Here is a 20,400-nt window from a genome sequence, read left to right on the forward strand (position 1 = left end):
TATATATATATATACACATATATATATATATATATACATACATACATACATACATATATAGATACATACATACATATATATATACATATATACAGTATATACTGTATATACATATATATCAGTATATATACATATATATATATATATATATACACACGTAGATACATACATACATATATACAGTACATATATATACATACATATATATATATACATACATATATATATATATATATATATATATATATACATACATACATACAAACATACATAAACATACACATACACATACATACATATATACATACATATATATATATATATATACATACATACATATACACATACATACATATATATATATATATACATATATAGATACATACATACATATATATACATATATACATACATACATACATATATACATACATATATATAAATACATACATATACATACATACAAACGTACATATATATGTATATATATATACAAACCTCGTTTCCATATGAGTTGGGAAATTGTGTTAGATGTAAATATAAACAGAATACAATAATTTGCAAATCATTTTAAACCCATATTCAGTTGAATATGCTACAAAGACAACATATTTGATGGTCAAACTGATAAAACTTTTTTTTTTTTTTTGCAAATAATCATTAACTTTAGAATTTGATGCCAGCAACACGTGACAAAGAAGTTGGGAAAGGTGGCAATAAATACTGATAAAGTTGAGGAATGCTCATCAAACACTTATTTGGAACATCCCACAGGTGAACAGGCAAATTGGGAACAGGTGGGTGCCATGATTGGGTATAAAAGTAGATTCCATGAAATGCTCAGTCATTCACAAACAAGGATGGGGCGAGGGTCACCACTTTGTCAACAAATGCGTGAGCAAATTGTTGAACAGTTTAAGAAAAACCTTTCTCAACCAGCTATTGCAAGGAATTTAGGGATTTCACCATCTACGGTCCGTAATATCATCAAAGTGTTCAGAGAATCTGGAGAAATCACTGCACGTAAGCAGCTAAGCCCGTGACCTTCAATCCCTCAGGCTGTACTGCATCAACAAGCAGCATCAGTGTGTAAAGGATATCACCACATGGGCTCAGGAACACTTCAGAAACCCACAGCCAGTAACTACAGTTGGTCATTACATCTGTAAGTGCAAGTTAAAACTCTCCTATGCAAGGCAAAAACCGTTTATCAACAACACCCAGAAACGCCGTCGGCTTTGCTGGGCCTGAGCTCATCTAAGATGGACTGATACAAAGTGGAAAAGTGTTCTGTGGTCTGACGAGTCCACATTTCAAATTGTTTTTGGAAACTGTGGACGTCGTGTCCTCCGGACCAAAGAGGGAAAGAACCATCCGTATTGTTATAGGCGCAAAGTTGAAAAGCCAGCATCTGTGATGGTATGGGGGTGTATTAGTGCCCAAGAATTTTGAAAAAAGATTTTGTGACGATAAAAAATATCGATGTAATCAAAGTAGTATCTACTACATACGCTCTTGTACTTGGTATCATTACAGTGGATTTCAGGTGTAGACCCACCAATGGCGTTTGTTTACATTGTGACGGCAGTGAGCTACGGTGTGTAGTGAAGCATGTTTAGCTATTCCTCGTCCTGCAGGGATGATACTTGTAAGAAACGTACTTTATTTGTCGCCATGGAGACATATAGCGCTATCTAAGTTACATTTAAACCAGTGTGGGTGGCACTGGGAACAGGTGGATAAAATGTCGACAGTGACTAGCTTGCTGTTATAGGTTAGCTATTGTATCCTCCTACGGTGTGTAGTGAAGCATGTTTAGCTATTCCTCGTCCTGCAGGGATGATACTTGTAAGAAACTTACTTTATTTGTCGCCATGGAGGCGAGGATTAGTGATTTAGAAGTAGCTAAAACACTGTGGAGGGGCGTTAGCCGCTAGCTAGCTATGTTTTAAAGCAGTGTTTATAGGTTCATCTTTATCGTTAGCTTTTAAGCCAAAATATGTCCATAGTCCCTCTTCTATCTCCAGCCTGTTTCTGCTTGTAAGTGCTCTGTGTGTGTGTTGACTCACATGTGCCTCGGCTCTTATTACCGGCAATGTCACCGTGGCACGCCATCATGTCCATTTTTATTATTTTTTAAAGTACCGGTATTTTTGAAAGGCAGTACAGTACTTTTTTTAAATTCGTTAGTTTAGTTCATTTATTTATTTCATTTATTAAAAAAACAAACAAAGGAAGAAAAAGAAAAATTAAACGATCAACATAACATTAAAGTACCGTACTTTCCGGACCATAGGGCGCACCGGATTATAAGGCGCACTGCCGATGAATGGTCTATTTTTGAATTTTTTTTCATATATTAGGCGCACCGGATTAAAGGAGTCATATTATTATTGTTTTTTTCTAAATGTAAAATATTTCCTTGTGGTCTACATAACATGTAATGGTGGTTCTTTGGTCAAAATGTTGCATAGATGATGTTTTATAGATCATCTTCAAGTCGCTTTCTGACAGTCACTTCCGAATGCGCCGTTTTGTGGGCGGTCTTATTTACATGGCTCACCTTCGGCAGCGCCTTCTCCCCGCCATCTTTGTTTGTATTGGTGTAGCGTGCAAGGACGGGAGTGGAAGAAGTGTCAAAAGATGGCGCTAACTGTTTTAATGACATTCAGACTTTACTTCAATCAATAACGGAGCAGCATCTCCTCATCCGGAAACAACAACACCGGAAATGTGTCCCGTGAAAAAACGTCAGACCGGAACTCTTTAATAACTAAAGTTCCTTGAGTGAATAATGTAAACTCACTACACCGGTATGTTTTATCGCTTTCATGGCGAGTGTACTGACGGATATAAGTAAGAACTTTACACTACTTTATATTATAAATGGCAACAGTGGAGGATGAATGTCACATCAGAAGATAGAGAAAAAGAAGAAGCTTATTCGACTACGGTGTCGGCACGGACTACAAAGGCGGACGTGCAGTTTTTCAGGGTTTATGCAGATCCCAAATACAAATCAGCGGGTACCAGAAGGTAAGAAAAGTTGCTTTTGCATAATGTTGCGAAACAAAACGCCAGATAATATATCTTACCTTATACACACACCATAATAATACTCCTTTGTTTAATGCGTCGACAATTATTCAAGCGGTGCGGCTTCATAGCATACCAAAGTCCTAGTAAAACATTTTGCTATATTTTTGAGCGCCGTGTGTAATGCTCTATATTTTCAATGGAACATTTAAAATGTTGGTGTTGTTTCCTTGAGTCATATTGCAATCATAATGCAGTCTACACATATCTCTTATGTTTGACTGCCATCTACTGCTCACACTTATCATTACAACATGTACCATATAAAATAGTTTCGAAGTGAGTAAGCTCAACTAAACGTATTCCTTACATTAGGTGCACCTTACATTACCCCCCAAACCCCTCCACATCTCATCCCCCGGATTGTAAAAAATTCTCTGATGATTAACTTGTATGACGACTGTATTATGCTGATAGTATATATTTGTACCATGAATTGATTAACGTGGACCCCGACTTAAACAAGTTGAAAAACTTATTCGGGTGTTACCGTTCAGTGGTCAATTGTACGGAATATGTACTGTACTGTGCAATCTACTAATAAAAGTTTCAATCAATCAATCAATCAATCAATCAAACCGGGTTATAAGGCGCACTGTCAAGATTTGAGGAAAAAAAAAGGATTTTAAGTGCGCCTAATAGTCCTGAAAATACGGTAAATTATTATTCATTAGTACCGTAATACCGGTATACCGTACTAGCCTATTATCATGTATTTATTAATTATTTGCTTTGGGTGAATTTCCATTGAAAAAAACCTAAAAAAAATATATAACTTTTTTTTTAAAATCAAAAATCTACAAATTTGCAAAAAAAAATGCTGATTGTGTGTCGCCCACCCTTAGTGACAGCCAGCTCATATGTGTGAGAAAATGCAGGGTAAACACTTTGCTGTGACCGCATTCTGCAGAATTCCTGTCCTCTCACTCTGTGTGTGTGTGTGTGTGTGTGTGTGTGTGTGTGTGTGTGTGTGTGTGTGTGTGTGTGTGTGTGTGTGTGTGTGTGTGTGTGTGTGTGTGTGTGTGTGTGTGTGTGTGTGCGTGTGTGATATTTTTCTAAAAACAAAATCTGGTTTAGTGTTCCTTAGGATGACATTTTCATATAGCATGATTATAAAACATTATTACCTTAAAGTATGATTCACATTCAGAATTGTCCATCCTTCTACAAACCCCGTTTCCATATGAGTTGGGAAATTGTGTTAGATGTAAATATAAACGGAATACAATGATTTGCAAATCCTTTTCAACCCATATTCAGTTGAATGCACTACAAAGACAAGATACTTGATGTTCAAACTCATAAACTTAATTTTTTTTTTGCAAATAATAATTAACTTAGAATTTCATGGCTGCAACACGTGCCAAAGTAGTTGGGAAAGGGCATGTTCACCACTGTGTTACATGGCCTTTCCTTTTAACAACACTCCGTAAAAGTTTGGGAACTGAGGAGACACATTTTTTAAGCTTCTCAGGTGGAATTCTTTCCCGTTCTTGCTTGATGTACAGCTTAAGTTGTTCAACAGTCCGGGGGTCTCCGTTGTGGTATTTTAGGCTTCATAATGCGCCACACATTTTCAATAGGAGACAGGTCTGGACTACAGGCAGGCCAGTCTAGTACCTGCACTCTTTTACTATGAAGCCACGTTGATGTAACACGTGGCTTGGCATTGTCTTGCTGAAATAAGCAGGGGCGTCCATGGTAACGTTGCTTGGATGGCAACATATGTTGCTCCAAAACCCGTATGTACCTTTCCGCATTAATGGCGCCTTCACAGATGTGTAAGTTACCCATGTCTTGGGCACTAATACACCCTCATACCATCACAGATGCTGGCTTTTCAACTTTGCGCCTATAACAATCCGGATGGTTCTTTTCCTCTTTGGTCCGGAGGACACGACGTCCACAGTTTCCAAAAACAATTTGAAATGTGGACTCGTCAGACCACAGAACACTTTTCCACTTTGTATCAGTCCATCTTAGATGAGCTCAGGCCCAGCGAAGCCGACGGCGTTTCTGGGTGTTGTTGATAAACAGTTTTCACCTTGCATAGGAGAGTTTTAACTTGCACTTACAGATGTAGCGACCAACTGTAGTTACTGACAGTGGGTTTCTGAAGTGTTCCTGAGCCCATGTGGTGATATCCTTTACACACTGATGTCGCTTGTTGATGCAATACAGCCTGAGGGATCGAAGGTCACGGGCTTAGCTGCTTACGTGCAGTGATTTCTCCAGATTCTCTGAACCCTTTGGTGATATTACGGACCGTAGATGGTGAAATCCCTAAATTCCTTGCAATAGCTGGTTGAGAAAGTTTTTTCTTAAACTGTTCAACAATTTGCTCACGCATTTGTTGACAAAGTGGTGACCCTCGCCCCATCCTTATTTGTGAATGACTGAGCATTTCATGGAATCTACTTGTATACCCAATCATGGCACCCACCTGTTCCCAATTAGCCTGCACACCTGTGGGATGTTCCAAATAAGTGTTTGATGAGCATTCCTCATCTTTATCAGTATTTATTTCCACCTTTCCCAACTTCTTTGTAACGCGTTGCTGGCATCAAATTTCTAAAGTTAATGATTATTTGCAAAAAAAAAAAAAATGTTTATCAGTTTGAACATCAAATATGTTGTCTTTGTAGCATATTCAACTGAATATGGGTTGAAAAGGATTTGCAAATCATTGTATTCCGTTTATATTTACATTTAACACAATTTCCCAACTCATATGGAAACAGGGTTTGGATATATGGTAGTTGGAGTTGCAGACAACTTCATTACTGCTAAATAGCAGTTTTCAGTAATGTCACAGAAGATGCAGGATTTGCTTTAACATTTAAGTGGTGAAACTTCCTATAAGAGGACAGCTGTAGTGCGGTATTCTGAGGATCATGTCATATTTAATTTGAACTTAAAAAAAAAAATAAAAATAAAAAAATAATAATAATAAATTGTCCTCAGTAGTCACGTACAAATTTGTGTGAATTATGCAAAATTATTTAAAATTGGTCCCCATGAACCATATTACCGGTAACTCTTTTTCCACAGGGTGCCCAGTAAGAATGATCGGCACATTACTTCATCAATCCAGAGATTTAAAGACATGTATGAGCTAACTAAAGCTTGGTACCCATTCCAAATGATAACCAGTACGTGTGTGTGTGTGTGTGTGTGTGTGTGTGTGTGTGTGTGTGTGTGTGTGTGTGTGTGTGTGTGTGTGTGTGTGTGTGTGTGTGTGTGTGTGTGTGTGTGTGTGTGTGTGCAGTGTGCAAATGGATTAGACTGTTATTGCTTTTTTATTGCCCAAAAGAAGCCTCCAGCTGGAAAGCGAGGAAACGTAGGAGGAAGAGGGAAGCGCACGTGTGCGACGTTCATTTACCGACGAAGCGCCCCGAGTGGCTGTAGAGAGCAAAGATCCGCTTCATGCGGCGTTCTCCGGCATTCCCGCTCGCTGCTGCTTTCACGTGGAGCGTCGACGCTCTTCGGCACGCTCAGCTGCAACACAGTCCCGCTTCCGGCGGCGGCGTTTCCGTCGGCTGGAGTCGCCGCCCCCCTTCGACCCCCGGCGCCTGTTGGTGCGGTTGCCATGGAAACGCGAGGAGAGACCCCCTCGGGTGGGAAACGGCCGTAATAGGCGAGGGGTCGTGTTATTTTATGGCCTGTGGAGTCTGACACCAGCAGAAGACCTCCCTCATGCTCTTTACCTTCAATAAACGTCACATATTTCTCGACAAGCGTGCTGTAGACATCTCGTTCACGACTGCTTAAGGTGCACACGTTCATCCGACACACAGATGGGAGGTTGCCTAGCAACACTGGACAGAGTCTGGCAGGCAATGAGGAGGGAAGCTCGTTCTCCGCAGTGTGATTCTGCAAGGACAGCAAACGTCGAGTTTAACGCGGACGCACTCCATCAGCTGACCTCAATTCTCTCGACTTCCTCCGAGCGGGGAAGGATTCCTTCTACGTTAACAACTCCACACCGAAGGCGGCGTTACGCAATTGCCCGACAGCAGTTATGCTCCTGTAAACATTTTCTCATACGGATCTTGTTGAGAAAAATACTACAGGAGGTAATCCTGAATATACTGTAAAGTAGTCAGTGTATAGCTTGTGTAGTGGGAATTATTTACTATGCACTGAAAATGAATCAACGCAAACGTCGTTGCGTAAATAGTGCTCAAGTGGATGGAAGAAAAAAAAAGGAAGCAAAGAAAGAGGAAAAGTAAAGAATAAAGGAGTGAGGAAAAGAAAGGCAGAGGTAAATAAAGAAAACAGCTAAAGGAAGGAAGAAAAGAAGGACAGAGAGGAAGGAAGAAAGGAAACAAGAAAGGAAGGTAGAAAGGAAAAAGAAGGAAGGGGAAGGAAAGAAATGACGGAAAGAAAGACGACAGAAGGGAAGAAATTAAGAAAAATGAAGGCAGGAAGAAAAGGAGGACAGAGAGGAAGGAAGAAAGAAAAGAAGACAGAAAGGAGTGAAGGAAAAAAGACGGAAGGGAAAGGAGAGAAGGAAATAAATGACAGAAACAAAAAAGGAAGGGTGAAGAAACAAGGTAAGGGAAACAATGAAAAAAAGAAACAAGAAAGGAAGGAGGTAAGAAAAAAGAAGGAAGGGGAGGAAAGAAATGACGGAAAGAAGGACGACAGAAGGGAAGAAAAAAATTAAGGAAGAAAAGAAGGAGAGAAGGACAGAGAGGAAGGAAGAAAGAGAAGAAGACAGGAAGGAAGGAAGAAATGACTTAAAGAAGGAAGTAAGGAGGAAGAAATAAGGAAAGAAAAAAGGGAAGAAAAGAAGGAGAGAAGGACAGCGAGGAAGGAAGGAAGAAAAGAACAAAGGAAGGAGGGAAGGAAAAAAGAAGGAAGGGAAAGGAGAGAAGGAAATAAATGACAGAAACAAGGAAGGAAGGGTGAAGAAAGAAGGTAAAGGAAAAAATGAAAAAAAAAGAAACAAGAAAGGAAGGCGGAAAGGGAAAAAAAGGAAGGGGAAGTAAAGAAATGACGGAAAGAAGGACGACAGAATGGAAGAAAAAAATATGAAAGAAGAAAATGAAGGAAGGAAGAAATGAAGAAGAGAAGGACAGTGAGGAAGGAAGAAAGAAAAGAAGAAAGGAAGGAGGGAAGGAAAAAAGAAGGAAGGGAAAGGAGAGAAGGAAATAAATGACAGAAACAAGGAAGGAAGGGTGAAGAAAGAAGGTAAAGGAAAAAAGGAAAAAAGAAACAAGAAAGGAAGGAGGTAAGCAAAAAGAAGGAAGGGGGAGGAAAGAAATGACGGATAGAGACGACAGAAGGGAAGAAAAAATGAAAGAAGAAATTGAAGGAAGGAAGAAAAGAAGGACAGAGAGGAAGGAAGAAAGAGAAGAAGACAGGAAGGAAGTAAAGAAGGAAGAAATTACTTAAAGAAGGAAGGAAGTGGGAAGAAAGAAGGAAAGAATGAAGGGAAGAAAAGAAGGAGAGGGACAGAGAGGAAGAAAGAAAGAAGAGAAGAAAGAAAGGAGAGAAGGAAATAAATGATAGAAACAAGGAAGGAAGGGTGAAGAAAGAAGGTTAAGGAAAACATTAAAAAAAGAAACAATAAAGGAAGGCGGGAAGCAAAAAGAAGGAAGAGGGAGGAAAGAAATGACGGAAAGAAGGATGACAGAAGGGAAGAAAAAAATGAAAGAACAAAGAAGGAAGGAGGGAAGAAAAGAAGGAGAGAAGGACAGCGAGGAAGGAAGAAAGCAAAGAAGAAATAAAGGAGGTAAATAAAAAAGAAGGAAGGGAAAGGAGAGAAGAAAATAAATGACAGAAACAAGGAAGGAAGGGTGAAGAAAGAAGGTATGGGAAAAAATGAAAAAAAGAAACAAGAAATAAAAGAGGAAAGCAAAAAGAAGGAAGGGGGGAAAGAAATGACGGAAAGAAGGACGACAGAAGAGAAGAAAAAAATGAAAGAAGAAAATGAAGGAATGAAGAAAAGAAGGAGAGAAGGACAGCGAGGAAGGAAGAAGGAAAAGAAGAAAGGAAGGAGGGAAGTAAAGAAGGAAGAAATTACTTAAAGAAGGAAGTAATGGGGAAAAACAAGGAAAGAAGGAAGGGAAGACATGAAGGAGAGAAGGACAGAGAAATGAAGAAAGAAGAGAAGAAAGAAAGGAGAGAAGGAAATAAATGACAGAAACAAGAAAGGAAGGGTGAAGAAAGAAAGTAAAGGAAAACATGAAAAAAATAAACAAGAAAGGAAGGAGGAAAGCAAAAAGAAGAAAGGGGAGGAAAGAAATGACGGAAAGAAGGACGACAGAAGGGAAGAAAAAAATGAAAAAATAAAATGAAGGAAAGAAGAAAAGAAGGACAGAGAGGAAGGAAGAAAGAAAAGAAGAAAGGAATGAGGGAAGTAAAGAAGGAAGAAATAAAGAAGGAAGGGGAAGAAACAAGGAAAGAAGGGAAGAAAAAAGGAAGGAAAGGGAAAAAAGAAAGAAGGATGTGTAACAGCTGCAGAACGGCGCCGCCTCTGTCGCGGAATCTTTCCGTTTTCATTTTAGTCAATGTGTTCTTTTTTAATGCCGGCGGACCCTCTGTGTCCCGAAATATATGCAGAGCTTCTATTGTTGCCGGTCGCCGCAAAATGGCGGATGATCCTGCATGTTTGAAAACATAGCAATTAGAGCATGATGACACCAATGTGCAGCAAATGAGTGTCTTCATGGTATTGCCCCACATAGTACAGGCAAATTCCTCATTTATTTAAATAAGGCGGTCTGCACCACAGTAAATCGCACAAAACACGCTCACTAATAGTAGACGCAATTGTATTGTTTACACACGCTGTTTACCGCGCGGGGTCTGGATTTTAGTAAATTAGGCCCTTAGTGGGTGTGTTTGTGTGATAATTAGTTCAAGTTAAAGTTAAAGTACCAGCCATGCTTCCGTCAGCCTACCCCAGGGCAGCTGTGGCTACGAAAGTAGCTTACCACCACCAGGTGTGAATGAATGATGGGTTCTCACTAGAGATGTCCGATAATGTTTTTTTTGTCGATACCCGATATTGTCCAACTCTTAATTACCGATTCCGATATCAACCGATACCGATATATACAGTCGTGGAATTAATACATTATTATGCCTAATTTTATTGTGATGCCCCGCTGGATGCATTAAACAATGTAACTTTACCATGAATTGATTAACGTGGACCCCGACTTAAACAAGTTGAAAAACTTATTGGGGTGTTACCATTTAGTGGTCAATTGTACGGAATATGTACTGTACTGTGCAATCTACTAATACAAGTTTCAAGCAATCAATCAAAAACAAGGTTTTCCAAAATAAGAGAACAACTTCAACTCCAGTTATGGAAAAAAGTGCCAACATGGCACTGCCATATTTATTATTGAAGTCACAAAGTGCATTATGTTTTTTTAAACATGCCTCAAAACATCCATCCATCCATCCATTTGCTACCGCTTATTCCCTTCAAAACAACAGCTACAAAAACAATGAAGGCACACAGCTTCAGTCCAGAGTATACTAGAGCATACTTGCCAACCTTGAGACCTCCGAATTCGGGAGATGAGGGGGCGGGGTTTGGTGGTAGCGGGGGTGTATATTGTAGCGTCCTGGAAGAGTTAGTGCTGTAAGGGGTTCTGGGTATTTGTTCTGTTGTGTTTATGTTGTGTTACGGTGTGGATGTTCTCCCGAAAAGTGTTTGCCATTCTCGTTTGGTGTGGATTCACAGTGTGGCGCATATTTGTAACAGTGTTAAAGTTGTTTATACGGCCTCCCTCATTGCATACTTGCCAACCCTCCCGGATTTTCCGGGAGACTCCCGAAATTCAGCGCCTCTCCCGAAAACCTCCCAGGACAAATTTTCTCCCGAAAATCTCCCGAAATACAGGCGGAGCTGGAGGCCACGCCACCTCCAGCTCCATGCGGACCTGAGTCCGCTTTCCCACAATATAAAGAACGTCTACAGTAAAGCAGTCCGTCTGCCGTAAACAGCAATGTTGTGACAATCTTAAACAGGACAATACTGCCATATAGTGCATTTGATGAAAGCACTTTTGTGCGTGCCACACAGCAATGCATAATCAGAGAGGGTGTTCAGCATGGTTAGAAATATAGTGACAGAGAATAGAACAAGGATGGACAATTCAACCCTTAACTCAACAATGAGTAGATGAGTGTTATGTGTGTGTATACGTGTAAATAAATGAACACTGAAATTCAAGTATTTCTTTTATTTATATATATTTATATATATATATATATATATATATATATATATCCATCCATCCATCCATTTTCTACCGCTTATTCCCTTCGGGGTCGCGGGGATATATATATATATATATATATATATATATATATATATGAAATACTTGACTTGGTGAATTCTAGCTGTAAATATACTCCTCCCCTCTTAACCACGCCCCCCGCGCCCACCCCCCGAAATTGGAGGTCTTAAGGTTGGCAAGTATGCCTCATTGCATACACTTATGTGTGTGTAAAAGCCGCATATATTATGTGACTGGGCCGGCACGCTGGAAGAAAAGCGGACATGACGACAGGTTGTAGAGGATGCTAAAGGCAGTGCCTTTAAGGCACGCCCCCAATATTGTTGTCTGGGTGGAAATCGGGAGAAATTCGGGAGAATGGTTGCCCTGGGAGATTTTCGGGAAGGGCACTGAAATTCGGGAGTCTCCCGGAAAAATCGGGAGGGTTGGTAAGTATGGCCTACGTCCGTGTTTTACCGGATATGTCCCGCTCCGTACAGCGGCGTTTTAAAAAGTCAGTACCGTATTTTTCAGAGTATAAGTCGCACCGGAGTATAAGTCGCACCTGCCGAAAATGCATAATAAAGAAGGAAAAAAACATACATAAGTCGCACTGGAGTATAAGTCGCATTTTTTGGGGAAATGTATTTGATAAAACCCAACACCAAGAATAGACATTTGAAAGGCAATTTAAAATAAATAAAGAATAGTGAACAACAGGCTGAATAAGTGTACGTTATATGAGGCATAAATAACCAACTGAGAACGTGCCTGGTATGTTAACGTAACATATTATGGTAAGAGTCATTCAAATAACTATAACATATAGAACATGCTATACGTTTACCAAACAATCTGTCACTCCTAATCGCTAAATCCCATGAAATCTTATACGTCTAGTTTCTTACGTGAATGAGATAAATAATATTATTTGATATTTTACGGTAATGTGTTAATAATTTCACACATAAGTCGCTCCTGAGTATAAGTCGCACCCCCGGCCAAACTATGAAAAAAACTGCGACTTATAGTCCGAAAAATACGGTAATTTAAAAAAAAAAACGTCCAATTTCTTGCCACTTTCGCATCTTTGGGCCACTGGTGCAATTTAAATCCGTCCCTGTTCGTGTTGTTACACCCTCCGACAACACACCGACGAGGCATGATGTCTCCAAGGTACGGAAAACAGTCGAAAAAACGGAAAATAACAGAGCTGATTTGACTCGGTGTTTGAGAAAATGGCGGATTGCTTCCCGATGTGACGTCACAACGAGAGCGAATAATAGAAAGGCGTTTAATTCGCCAAAATTCACCCATTTAGAGTTCGGAAATCGGTTAAAAAAATTTATGGTCTTTTTTCTGCAACATCAAGGTATATATTGACGCTTACATAGGTCTGGTGATAATGTTCCCCTTTAAGGGTTGAATTGTCCATCCTTGTTCTATTCTCTGTCACTATTTTTCTAACCATGCTGAACACCCTCTCTGATGATGCATTGATGTGTGGCACGCACAGAAGTGCTTTCATCAAATGCATTCTGGAAAAGAGTCTGGAATCTTCCATCTCTCCCTAGCATGGCCCAAAACCGGTCAATCTTTGCTTCCTGAGGAAGATCTTCAGTGCCAAGCACTTGGTAGTCCACTACTTCTTCCCGGAAGCTATCCAGGTCCAATCGCAGCTGCGACTTGGAACTTACAAGCTGTTATGAGAGTAGCGTATGTGTGTGTGTGGCCCTTTAATAGGTGAGCATGTGAGGTGATTGACGTCAGTGAGTGTGTGGGCGAGAGAAGAGAGGGAGCGGTAGCGTGAGTGCGGGCGGGGACTAGTTTGTTTTGTGTTGGATTGGCTGTGTGCAAGCAATCAATAAAGCAAGATTTGCAACTAATCGCCGGACTCAGGCAGGAAAGGTGCAACAAAGCGTATTTCTTCATCTTACTCGTCGTCAGCGTCGCCATGGCTGTATCTTCCTCGTTCTTCTGCTTCGTCTCCTTGTTGTGTGCGCAGTTGTGCACTGCACTCTCTAAAAGCTGTATATGTTATTGATGTTATAGATGGCAGTATTGTCCTGTTTAAGAGTGTCACAACATTGCTGTTTACGGCAGACGAACTGCTTTACGGTAGACAAAAACATGACTGCTGTTGTTGTGTGTTGTTACCGCGCTGGGAGGACGTTAATGAAACTGCCTAACAATAAACCCACATAAGAAACCAAAAACTCGCCCTCGATCATTCTACAGTTATAATGTGTTTGGGCAGGCACACTGTTTATATCGTGGGAAAGCGGACTCAGGTCCGCATGGAGCTGGAAGGGGGGTGGCCTCCAGCTCCGCCTGAATTTCGGGAGATTTTCGGGAGAAAATTTGTCCCGGGAGGTTTTCAGGAGAGGCGCTGAATTTCGGGAGTCTCCCGGAAAATTCGTGAGGGTTGGCAAGTATGATTGTCACACACACTAGGTGCGGTGAAATGTGTCTCTGCATTTGACCCATCCCTTTGTTCACCCCCCTGGGAGGTGAGGGGAGCAGTGAGCAGCAGCGGTGGCTGCGCCCGGGAATCCTTTTTGGTGATTTAACCCCCAATTCCAACCCTTGATGCTGAGTGCCAAGCAGGGAGGTAATGGGTCCCATATTTATAGCCTTTGGTTTGAACTCACAACCTCCCGATCTCAGGGCGGACACTCTAACCACTAGGCCACTGAGTAAGTGTAGTAGTAATCACACACTACTGAAAGTGTCAATACACAGCAGAATAGTCGTGTTGCTTGCAGGGTTTTTGTGTATTTGGCTCACACACACACACAAGACAACCACACTGAGGTTGTTCACTTTTATTGAGATTATCACAACAAACTTGATTTTTGGGGGATTTATCTGTTTGCTTTTGGGTTTAACAACACCCACCGGCGTCCCGTTCTTTTCTACCCTGACTCTGTGCGCGCATGTGTGTGTGTGTGTGTGTGTGTGTTTCCCTCTATTGTAACAGCTTATGCAAGGCCTCTTTGATTAAGTAACTGAGCAGAAGAAGCGCTCAAAGCTTATTGGAACCCAGCTAACGTTAAACTTGTGTTTATCTTTGCTGGGGCTCTTCTTTTCTCAAGGATGGACGTATTTGCGCTGATGTGATGGATCACTGCGACAGTAACCATCCTGTTGATGTTAAAGAGGGGACCGGGTTTGCAGTGACCCACTTCCTCTGCGACGCTGCACGCACAGACGCCATTGAGGTGGTTTCGTCTGCTCAACCTTCACCTTGGTCAGCTTGCCACCTGGTTCTGATCCAAGAAGAATTAATATTGTTTGGCTTTGTCGAGCCAAAGATTGGCTGATTGTGTTGTTTGTCCTCTCACTGCTGTCTGCGAGCAGAAGTGGCGACTGCCAAGGAGGCGTTTGTCAAGCGGGGCTCGCACAATGTGTGTAACAATAACAGTTACATCACATCCTGGAGAGCAGCGCAGCTTGAAAAGATGTTAGGCAGAAGCAGAAGCGGAAGCCGAGCTCCAAATAGCATCTTGTTTAGTTTTAGTGTTTTAGAAGCACGGTCATTGAGAAAGATGAGCCAGACAGTTTTTTAAGCCAGTGTTTTTCAACCTTTTTTGAGCCAAGGCACATTTTTTGCGTTGAAAAAATCCGGAGGCACACCACCAGCAGAAATTATTAAAAAAACGAAACTCCATCCATCTTCTTCCGCTTATCCGAGGTCGGGTCGCGGGGGCAGCAGCCTAAGCAAGGAAGCCCAGACTTCCCTCTCCCCAGCCAATTCGTCCAGCTCCCCCCGGGGGATCCCGAGGCGTTCCCAGGCCAGCCGGGAGCATACTTGCCAACCCTCCCGATTTTCCCGGGAGACTCCCGAATTTCAGTGCCCCTACCGAAAATCTCCCGGGTCAACCATTCTCCCGATTTTCCCCCGGACAACAATATTGAGGGCGTGCCGTGATGGCACTGTCTTTAGCATTCTTCCCTGATGATTATCTTGTGTGATGACTGTATTATGATGATAGTATATACAATAGTATATATCTGTATCATGAACAAATTTAAGTAGACCCCGACTCAAACAAGTTGAAAAACGTATTCGGGTGTTACCATTTAGTGGTCAATTGTACGGAATATGTACTGTACTGTGCAATCTACTAATAAAAGTCTCAATCTCAAAACCTCTACAACCTGTCGTCGCGTCCGCTTTTTCTACACACAAACAGCGTGCTGGCCCAGTCACATGTTGTTTGTGGTTTTTACAGACACACGTTAGTGACTGCAAGACATACTTGATCAACAGCCATACAGGTCACACTGAGGGTGGCCGTATAAACAACTTTAACCCTGTTAAAAATATGCGCCCACACTGTGAACCCACACCAAACAAGAATGACAAACACATTTCGGGAGAACACCCGCACCGTAACACAACATAAACACAACAGAACGAATACCCAAAACCCCTCGCAACCCTAACTCTTCCGGGACGCTACAATATACACCCCCTGCTACCACCAAACTCCGCCCCGCCAACCCCGCCCACCTCAACCCCAACCCCCATCTAAAACCCCCCCTACCCCTTCCCCCATCTCCCGAATTCGGAGGTCTCAAGGATGGCAAGTATGGCCGGGAGACATAGTCTTCCCAACGTGTCCTGGGTCTTTCCCGTGGCCTCCTACCAGTCGGACGTGCCCTAAACACCTCCCTAGGGAGGCGTTCGGGTGGCATCCTGACCAGATGCCCGAACCACCTCATCTGGTTCCTCACGATGTGGAGGAGCAGCGGCTTTAGTTTGAGCTCCTCCCGGATGACAGAGCTTCTCACCCTATCTCTAATGGAGAGCCCCGCCACCCGGCGGAGGAAACTCATTTCGGCCGCTTGTACCCGTGATCTTGTCCTTTCGGTCATAACCCAAAGCTCATGACCATAGGTGAGGATAGGAACGTAGATCAACCGGTAAATTGAGAGCTTTGCCTTTCGGCTCAGCTCCTTCTTCACCACAACGGATCGATACAGCGTCCGCATTACTGAAGACGCCTGTCGATCTCACGATCCACTCTTCCCTCACTCGTGAACAAGACTCCGAGGTACTTGAACTCCTCCACTTGGGGCAGGGTCTCCTCCCCAACCCGGAGAAGAACGAAACGAAACGAAACTCCATTGACAGTAAAAAGTCGTATAACCAAGCATGCATCACTATAGCTCTTGTCTCAAAGTAGGTGTACTGTCACGACCTGTCACATCAGGCCGTGACTTATTTGGAGTTTTTTGCTGTTTTCCTGTGTGTAGTGTTTTAGTTCTTGTCTTGCCCTCCTATTTTGGTGGCTTTTTCTCTTTTTTCTGGTATTTTCCTGTAGCAGTTTCATGTCTTCCCGCATCTACTGTGTTTTAGCAATCAAGAATATTTCGGTTGTTTTTAATTCTTCTTTGTGGGGACATTGTTGATTGTCATGTCATGTTCGGATGTACATTGTGGACGCCGTCTTTGCTCCACAGTAAGTCTTTGCTGTCGTCCAGCATTTTGTTTTTGTTTACTTTGTAGCCAGTTCAGTTTGTTGGTATTTTCCTGTAGCAGTTTCATGTCTTCCTTGGAGCGATATTTACCGCATCTACTGTGTTTTAGCAATCAAGAATATTTCAGTTGTTTTTAATCCTTCTTTGTGGGGACATTGTTGATTGTCATGTCATGTTCGGATGTACATTGTGGACGCCGTCTTTGCTCCACAGTAAGTCTTTGCTGTCGTCCAGCATTCTGTTTTTGTTTACTTTGTAGCCAGTTCAGTTTGTTGGTATTTTCCTGTAGCAGTTTCATGTCTTCCTTGGAGCGGTATTTCCCGCATCTACTTTGTTTTAGCAATCAAGAATATTTCAGTTGTTTTTAAATCCTTCTTTGTGGGGACATTGTTGATTGTCATGTTCGGATGTACATTGTGGATGCCGTCTTTGCTCCACAGTAAGTCTTTGCTGTCATCCAGCATTCTGTTTTTGTTTACTTTGTAGCCAGTTCAGTTTGTTGGTATTTTCCTGTAGCAGTTTCATGTCTTCCTTTGAGCGGTATTTCCCGCATCTACTTTGTTTTAGCAATCAAGAATATTTCAGTTGTTTTTAATTCTTTTTTGTGGGGACATTGTTGATTGTCATGTCATGTTCGGATGTGCATTGTGGACGGCGTCTTTGCTCCACAGTAAGTCTTTGCTGTCGTCCAGCATTCTGTTTTTGTTTACTTTGTAGCCAGTTCAGTTTTAGTTTCGTTCTGCGTAGCCTTCCCTAAGCTTCAAAGCCTTTTCTTAGGGGCACTCACCTTTTGTTTATTTTTGATTTAAGCATTAGACACCAAGCATTAGAGATAGGGTGAGAAGCTCAGAGGAAAGCCACTGTTCCTCCACATTGAGAGGAGCCAGATGAGGTGGTTCGGGCATCTGCTCAGGATGCCACCCGAACACCTCCCTAGGGAGGTGTTTAGGGTACGTCCGACCAGCAGGAGGCCACGGGGAAGACCCAGGACACGTTGGGAAGACTATGTCTCCCGGCTGGCCTGGGAACGCCTCGGGATCCCCCGGGAGGAGCTGGACGAAGTGGCTTGGGAGAGAGAAGTCCTTAGGCTGCTGCCCCCGCGACCCGACCTCGGATAAGCGGAAGAAAATGGATGGATGGATGGATGGCATTAGACACTTTTTTACCTACACGCTGCCCCCCGCTGTTTCCGACATCTACAAAGCAATTAGCTACCGGCTGCCACCTACTGATATGGAAGAGTATTACACGGTTACTCTGCCGAGCTCTAGACAGCACCGACACTCAACAACAACACATCATTTGCAGACTATAATTACTGGTTTGCAAAAAATATTTTTAACCCAAAAAGGTGAAATGAGATAATCTCCCACGGCACACCAGACTGTATCTCACGGCACACTAGTGGTTGAAAAACACTGACTTAGAGTCTGCACTCAAGTTCTCAGCACTTTATCATCACTGAATGAAGACCTCAAAGCATATTAATGACAAAGTTAATGACAGAGAAACTTTAAACACCAGAGAGTCTGTTAGTCCCGATGGCGACGGCGCCCACTCAAACTGAAGCTTTTAATTAAAACAGTCCACTGCTGACGTGAACTAAGCACTTGTGACTTTTACTTCCGTTTTATTCTCAAGTGCAAATGACACGGAAAGTTTTATATACTTTTATTTTGGCTAGCACGGGGATCGGCAACCTATTTGCTCCATGGAGCTTTTTGAAAAATGTATGAAAATGGAAAGATATGGGGGGGAAAATATATATTTTTTGTTTTAATACGGTTTCCGTAGGAGGACAAAAACACAAAAAAACGTCCTAATTGTTAGAAAGCCCACTGTCTAATATGTTTGTGCTTCACTGATAAGAGAGCTTGGCGAGCGCCGTTTTGTCCTACTAATTTCGGCGCCCCTTGAACTCACCGTAGTTTTTTTACATGTACAACTTTCTCCGACGCTGCCACAGAAAGACGTGTTTTATGCCACGCCTTCTTTGTCTTATTTTGTCCTCCAAACGTTTTATGCTGTGTGTGAATGCACAAATGTGAGCTTTGTTGAGTGCTAATCAGGCATATTTGTTCAGTGCATGACTGCAAGCTAATCAATGCTTACGAGGCTATTATGTACATATTGCATCATTATGCCTCGTTGGTAGGTATATTTGAGCTCCTTTACTAATGTCCTCTGTGTATTTAATTCATATTTGCATGTCTCATGATACATTATCTGTATGTAATATTGGCTGCATTTCTGATAGTTGTTTGTGTGCCATGTTGTTCCAGACCACAGCAAACGTTACCCAGCTTGCAAAGATTGTAATAAATCCATTAGTAGAAGACAGCCTGCCGTTTCCTTTAAGTTGGACACACACATCTATGGCTTTGGTCATTCTAAGCCAGTAATTTCCAGGAGTTATTTCACCCTTTGAGAAGCCTCAATGTATTATATTACATTTCAACAATTCTGCCAACAAAGATTTGCATCAGCCTGCAACACACAGTCATTTTGATAGTAGGCTAATGTAGCTAATATAGACACTTAAATGATGTGTTGCCTTCATTATAAGACTTATATATGGCTTTTAATTTTTTCCGGCTCCAGACAGATTTGTTTTTTGTATTTTTGGTCCAATGTGGTTCTTTTAACATTTTGGGTTGCAGACCCTTGGGCTAGTAGATTATGTTGTATAGCTTGATTTGCAACATCTTTAGATGAATATCAAAATACTAAATGGTAAAACATCATGCATTAAAAACACTGTCTTTCAAAACGGCAAATAAAAAAATAAAAAAATTAGATATCTTCTTTTAATTGTTCAAATGTGGTCATATTAAAAAATATTCTCAGTAGTTGCCAGACTAACATTACTATTCGGACAATAAACCAATATTTTAAAACTACTATACAGTAAAGGCAAATATGTAGATACATGCGCAGATGTGCCTACATACAACAGGAAGTGAACCCACAGAAGTGAAGCACGCCCTTTTGCCTATATCATTAGAAAACTCTCTAAAACGTTTATACATTAAAACGGAAGGTAAACATATTTAAGAATTCAAGCAACAATAGAACGGCTCTTAAAAGGGAAATTTTCTTAAATTTGTATCTATCATTTTTAATCCCTATGCAAGACAAGAGCATGTTTTTTATTTTTTGAAGCATTCTAAATCGTAAATCAACGCTAGCAAAATTCAGCTAATAATGGAGGTAATAGAATGTGCTATATTTTGCCTATAAGGCACTGTACAAAACAAATCCCAAAATCTCCATCAACGTTTTATATAGATACTGTAAGTATACATGTTATGTAGTTAAATTCATAATAACACGTACTATTAACGTGTTTTGCTCATTTTAAGCATACGATGGCATATTAATTTGGGACTACTTTGGGACAAATGATGATCCAGAACCTTATATTTTTGAGGCTGAGTATAAGGAGGATGATCTACAAATTTTAGAAGCTGTGTGCTAAACAGATGCAGCTTTAGTGATACACTAAGTATCATGTAGCAGTATTGCTAAGTGCTAAACAAGAAATACAAACTACAAACACAATAAAACAATA

General features: G+C 41.3%; 1 protein-coding gene across 1 annotated transcript in view; it reads right to left on the reverse strand.

Annotated features, from left to right (window-relative positions):
* Positions 1–20,400, reverse strand: part of plcl2 (phospholipase C like 2) — an 84,393-nt gene that overhangs the window by 2,239 nt on the left and 61,754 nt on the right. The gene's annotated exons all lie outside the window — the stretch shown is intronic.

This window comes from Nerophis lumbriciformis, linkage group LG04 (genome assembly GCF_033978685.3).
Source record: "Nerophis lumbriciformis linkage group LG04, RoL_Nlum_v2.1, whole genome shotgun sequence".
Classification (NCBI taxonomy): domain Eukaryota; kingdom Metazoa; phylum Chordata; class Actinopteri; order Syngnathiformes; family Syngnathidae; genus Nerophis; species Nerophis lumbriciformis.